This window comes from Olea europaea, unplaced genomic scaffold, assembly GCF_002742605.1.
Source record: "Olea europaea var. sylvestris unplaced genomic scaffold, O_europaea_v1 scaffold1381, whole genome shotgun sequence".
Lineage (NCBI taxonomy): Eukaryota > Viridiplantae > Streptophyta > Magnoliopsida > Lamiales > Oleaceae > Olea > Olea europaea.
In genome coordinates, this window is record NW_019231325.1 from 127263 (window position 1) to 133379 (window position 6117).

Sequence of the window (6117 nt, forward strand, 5' to 3'; positions counted from 1 at the left end):
CGTGGACACATTCGTATTATCATTCCTCTACTGATATTTTGGTTTCTATGGACTGAGAGGAATGATGCGAAGCATAGAGGTATTCGTATGGTGGCCAGACGTATTATTTGGAGGGTCTACCGCATGATCTCCTTTCTTCATATGGGAGGACTATTCCGAGTTGAGCATTGGCGAGGAGATGTGACACTTGCACCTTTTTTTGGCATTTCTTTGACCCGTCCTCTCCCACCACCACCTATTATGGTTGTTTGGCACACTCCACCAGTTGATGGATGCGTCAAAGATGGATTTGCAAGTGGTGGAGGCATCATTAGGGACCACGCAGGATACTGTATCAAAGCATTCTCAGCATCGTATGACCCATGTTTCATTTTGGAGGCTGAACTCAGAGCCATACTAGATGGGCTTCTATTGGCCAGAGGACTTGGAATTTCAGCTATCTGGCTCGAGGCAGATTCAACATTGGCTATTCACTGCATTACCAAAGGTGCAGGACCATGGTCGATTCAGGGTATTTTTAGACAGATCAGAGACCTCATCTACTTCGATAGAGACACGGTTTCACACATCTACAGAGAAGGCAACCAGGTTGCTGATTCTCTTGCTACAGAAGGCTGGAATCATCGGCGCTATCTAGAGTATGGACCACTAGAACTGCCTCGACATATTAGGGCGATAATGCGGATCGACAGACATGGATTGCCCAGTTTCAGAGGTTCGTAATTTAGGCTATTCTTTATTGTATAGGGAAGTAGTACTTCCTCATTTATTGCTTTCATTTATTATATTCATTTGTTGCATCACTGCTTTTTGGAGGTCAGGTTCATGCCCCCCTCCTTTCGTGTATTCTTGATTTTTATGAAATAAATATGGTTGGGGAACCCTTAACCCCCATCGACCTTCCTTGGTGGATCCTAAAAAGTCACTAAGGATGTGTAGATGTCTTTACCAAAAAAAAAAAAAAAAAATGGATATCATTCACTCACAGATTTTCTGTAAGTTCAAGGTCAAAGCTATTTTTTTTTTTTAAACATTTATTACCCTTCAATTATGGATTTTCAGTATGTGAATGATTGAAACCTTTTTAATTTTTAAAAATAAATAGTGCCAGTGACGGATTTTTCGTTTGTAATATAAATTAATATTCACCTACTGCATATCAGTAACTGAAAGGTTGCAACTTTTTCTGGAAAAAAAAAAAAATTGATTACCATTCAACTATGGATTCTCAACGTTGAATTTTTGAAAAGAATTTTACTTATTAAAATTAATTAATATCGGCAATGAATTTTTTGTAAGTAATGTGAATTACTCTTCACTTACGAAATATTCGTTGATGAAGAAGTCGAAACTTTTTTTTGAAAATTTTGATTACACTTCAACTACGAATTTTTGGTAGGTGAATGGTTAATTTTTTTAATTATAAAAATTTATTAATATCAGCTACGAAAGCTTCATGGGTAATATCTATTGTCAAAAAATACAAATGTTAAACGATTACACTAGGTATGAAATATTTGTTGATAAAGATCTATTTTCTTTATCAGTAGAAATTTCGTTGTTGATTATTGTAGTTGAAATTATATTACTTTTGTCAACGGATAGAATCGGTCAAAAGATATTTTTAGTGGTATTCTTGGTGCAAGATCTTTGTCCTTCCCCCATTTTTCTTAAAATTTGATGACATACTTTAATTCTTTCTTGATTTTTCTTCATCCACAACGTGTAATTAAACAATTAGCTAGGAAGAACAACTGTAACCTACTTTGGATCTTAATTTTAATTATACAAATTTATTTTTCAATTAATGCTTATGAATTGTTTTTACTCATATTTTTAATGCTTTGGATTTATTGGCCACTAATTCATTTATATGTGAAATGATAATTATGTCGAAAGATGAATTATTTGTTTTTACGATGTAGTAAAAATATGCAATCTGGATAAATGGAAGAGATACACATTGATGGTTTTGTGGTAATTAATTAATCCTTTAGTGATTAAATGATCTTGCTTAAGGCTTATTTGAATTCACATAGAGATATGTTGGATTGACTTGAGTAGGATTGATTTTAACTCGTGAGACACAAATAAATTAATTTAGAAGAATTCGATCCAATACACGTAATTAATTGATATCAAAATTAGTGATTGAGATTAAGGGAATAATTATGGTGAAACCATGAATCCTAACATTAAATTATCATATAAAAATTTTACATAAGCACGGGGTTAATTGTTTATCATCTTTAAAATAAAAAATCACAAAAAGACAATAAACACATTTATTGCCATGAATTGAATTGAATTAAAAATAGTTGAATCAAAACTTAGATAGTAGTATTCATGCATAAGATAATTTAGGCTTTTAGATCCATTTTATTATTTGTCATAGTCCATATGCTTTTGCTAACTATAATTTAACAATACTGAGGTTTTAATGTGACTCTTAAAAGAAGGCTTTAGAGGGAAAAATAATTCCTCCTAAAGGTAAGGATGTGTGATGAAGTTAAGATTTAATTGATTTACATGTGATATTATGTAATAGCATAGACTTTTAGATAAAGTAATTCAACAATTAATAGTACAAAATAGAACATTTTAAGAAAATATAAGGGTATTTGATAGTTTACTCAAATCTAGTTCTGTTAGCTACAGACATCATTCACTTACTTTCTTTACTTGCCAATCATATTTTTCACCAAGTTATTCGGAGGGATTGTATTAGAGAAGTAAAAGCCATCACTTTTTGCTTCCCAATAACACACTCCCCTGTTGCACATCCTGCTCTTTTCTGATCTAGAAACATCGAAAACTTGGTCCTTTGAACCCCACCAGAAATGACAAAAGAACAAAGTGAATACAGCAAAGTTCTCACAGAAACTTCAGTTAAAATCTTGATGGATAGCAAGTGGATTGTAACGCCTATAAATTATGATCTCATATTGGGCCATTTTATTGGATTCGAGTGAGGCCCATTATAGTTGGGCCCCAAAGTTGAGGCTCTTAAGAGGCCAGCTGAAGCGCCATCGAGTCCCTAAGAAGTCTAGTCGAGGCGCCACCGAGGTGCCTATTATTATGCTTATATAATCACTTTCTTATTGGGCTCGGACTTAGGCCCACTTCACTTCCATTTCCTCTCTATATATGGATTCATTCACACTATTAAGGTATGGTCTAACTCTCTAGTCAAATCTCCATCTCTCTACTATTGCACTCGATATATTTATATTTGTCTGGCCGTTGACTTGACCGTCGGAGTGCAAACGATCGTCGGACCTTTTTCTCGTCCGGCCACCTTTGCCTTTTGATAGGGTGCTACGTGTGCAGGTTTCAAGGGGATAAGGTAGAGCATCTGCTAGCGCCATTTTTGGAGGTTAACAAATTGGCGCCGTCTGGAGAAACAGTACAAACCATGTTACACTGCGTACAAAAAGGTAACTGGAGAATTGAAAATTTTTTCGATAGTTCTCTGCCAAAGAAAGCAAAGACAGCAAGACAACAACCAGAGAAAAGAAGAAAAAATGGCAGTAACAGAAAAAGAGTGATTTTTCTTTATAGTTTGCTCCACCAAAAATTCAAGAAAATTAGCCACCAAAGATGAAGGGGATATGGCTACTAAAATCTCGTTGAAAAAAGGAATTTCCCAACTATGGTCCCTGCCATGAAAATGGTTCTCGCTGGAATGAAGAAACCCGGGTTGGAGAACGACACCATGAGAAATGGCTATTTCTGGAAAATGGAAGATGAATACCATGAAAGTTGAAGAAAAATGAGTCCAACTTCAGCGCCAGTTAGCTAACTTTTCAATGTTGAAATCAATCATAACACCCATCATCTTCATCTTGCTTCCTTTCCAACAATGGTTGGTAAGTGTTCCATACTCCTCCAAAAATTAGATTATTGTTCAAGAAATAGAATCAAGCCACAAATTAGACATTCTACCCGTTCACCCGCCAAATGCTTGACCAAATGCTCAGTCATTTTTTCGTTTTTTATGGATACATTAACTATGCAATATTTTGCAAACACCGGTAACGAATGTTAAGGCAACCGCCAACTTCATAGTGGACGGTAGTGCACAGTTCCTGCTCTTCCCCATGTGTCAATTTAAATTTTCATGTGATGGTGGCGTGTTGGTGCCAAGGCATTATCCATTCAACTTTTGCAAGTTGTCTAGTCTGATAATTGCAGAAAATAATTAATTCCCACTACAAGGTTTGTGAAAGGGCTTCACTGAATATTGGGTCAAATGTGTATACAAAGTTGGGTCATAATAATTTATCTTTATTGGGCTTCATCGCTCCTCATACCTGTCCAAAGAATTTGGGCCCTATTTATTCCTTTTGGGTCATGGTACTTTATTGGTTTTCCCAAAATTTTGAGTGGAAGAAGTAGCATATTGGTTGTGATTACTCTACCTGGGCTGCCATTAATTCTCTTTTGGGTCGCCTGTTAGGCTTATAAGCTTTATTAGGCTTGATGCTCTTTCTTGCTTCCATTTGGGTTGCCATTTATTTTAAATCATATAGAAGAATGGCAAAATACTTAATTTTGGGAACATAAACAAGCGAGAAGGAGCCATAGAGAAAGAAGACTTCAAGTTCATGATCATCAACCCGCCATTTTTCTATTTGTTCTGCTCGGGCTATCTCTTCAAACAGAAAAGGTAATTGAAATATTTTGAAGATGGTATTACTCCATTACTAAAACTTCTTCAAAGATATTAACATGGTATTACTCCTGATCTTGGTGCAAATTTTCAATTATTCAATATTGATTAGCGAAGCTATTTAAACTTCAAGCAAACTTTTGGTTACTACTTTCTACTGAGATTTCAATATTATTGATAGCTTATGAAAATTTAAGGATTTTGGGATTGCAAAATTATTCTCTTACTTGCTAGTTATAAAGCAACTGTACCAATTGGTTTGTTTGGGTGCTCAAACATTTCTCCATGTTGTCAAAATGATTTTTCTCAAATAATTTCATAAAGAGCATTGTAATGGAGCTTATATTGATTGTCGAAGATGAACTAGTATCTTGTTATCGCTCATATATATTGGAAATGGCCAATGGCATGCACCATGACTTTAGTTGAATGCTTGGCTCAAATTTCTCTTATTTACAAGTACTCTTGATCATCATTTCTTATTAATTGAAGGCAAGCTCATAAGTCTTTGCACATCAAGGCTAGCTTGTGAATTCTTTATTTACTGAAGGCGAGCTCAAGCTCGTAGATTTCTTTTTATCATATGCAGTGCTTTGGAGTCCTCATTCCTTGAATAAAGGAAGAGGCGATACATTAGAGTACTCACTCCTTGAATAAAGGAAGGGGCAATATTCTTAAAGTTTTTGTGTCTTGAATAAAGGAAGAGGCACATCTTTTGGGATCTTTGTTTCTTGAAAAAGGAAGAGGCAAATCACCAGACATATTTGCCCTTGAAAAATGAGCCTTTCCTGGCCATGTGAGATGTTTATTCTTCGCCCTGCCGGATGTCTATGCCCCACCTCACTATCGTCGAGCCGAACTCTAAGTCCTCATCTATTTGAGGCTAGCTTATAAGACTCAGATAGTTCGACAGTAATTTGTGAAATGTCTATTCCCCGATTCGCTATCGTTGAGCCGAGCTCTAAGTCCTTGTCTATCTGAGGCTAGCTTATAAGACTCTGATAGCTCAATAGTAATTTGTGGAATGTCTATACCCCGTCTCGCTATCGTTAAGCTGAGCTCTAAGTCCTTGTCTATCGAGGCTAGCTTATAAGACTCCGATAATTCGACAGTTCGCTAGATATTTATCCCTGACTTCGTGAGATGTCTTTTCCTCGCCTTACTATCGTTGAGCTTGGCTTTAAGTCTTATCTATTCAAGGTCAACTTATAAGACTCCGATAGTTCAACAGTTCGTCGGATGTCTATTCCTGGCTTTGCGGGATGCTTATTCCTCATCTCGTTATTGTTGAGCCGAGCTCTAAGTCCTCATCTATCAAGGCTAGCTTATAAGACTCCGATAGTTCGACAATTCGTCACATGTTTATCCCTGGCTTCGCGAGATGTCTTTTCCTTGCCTCACTATCATTGAGCTTGGCTCTAAGTCCTCTTCTATTCTAGGTCAAC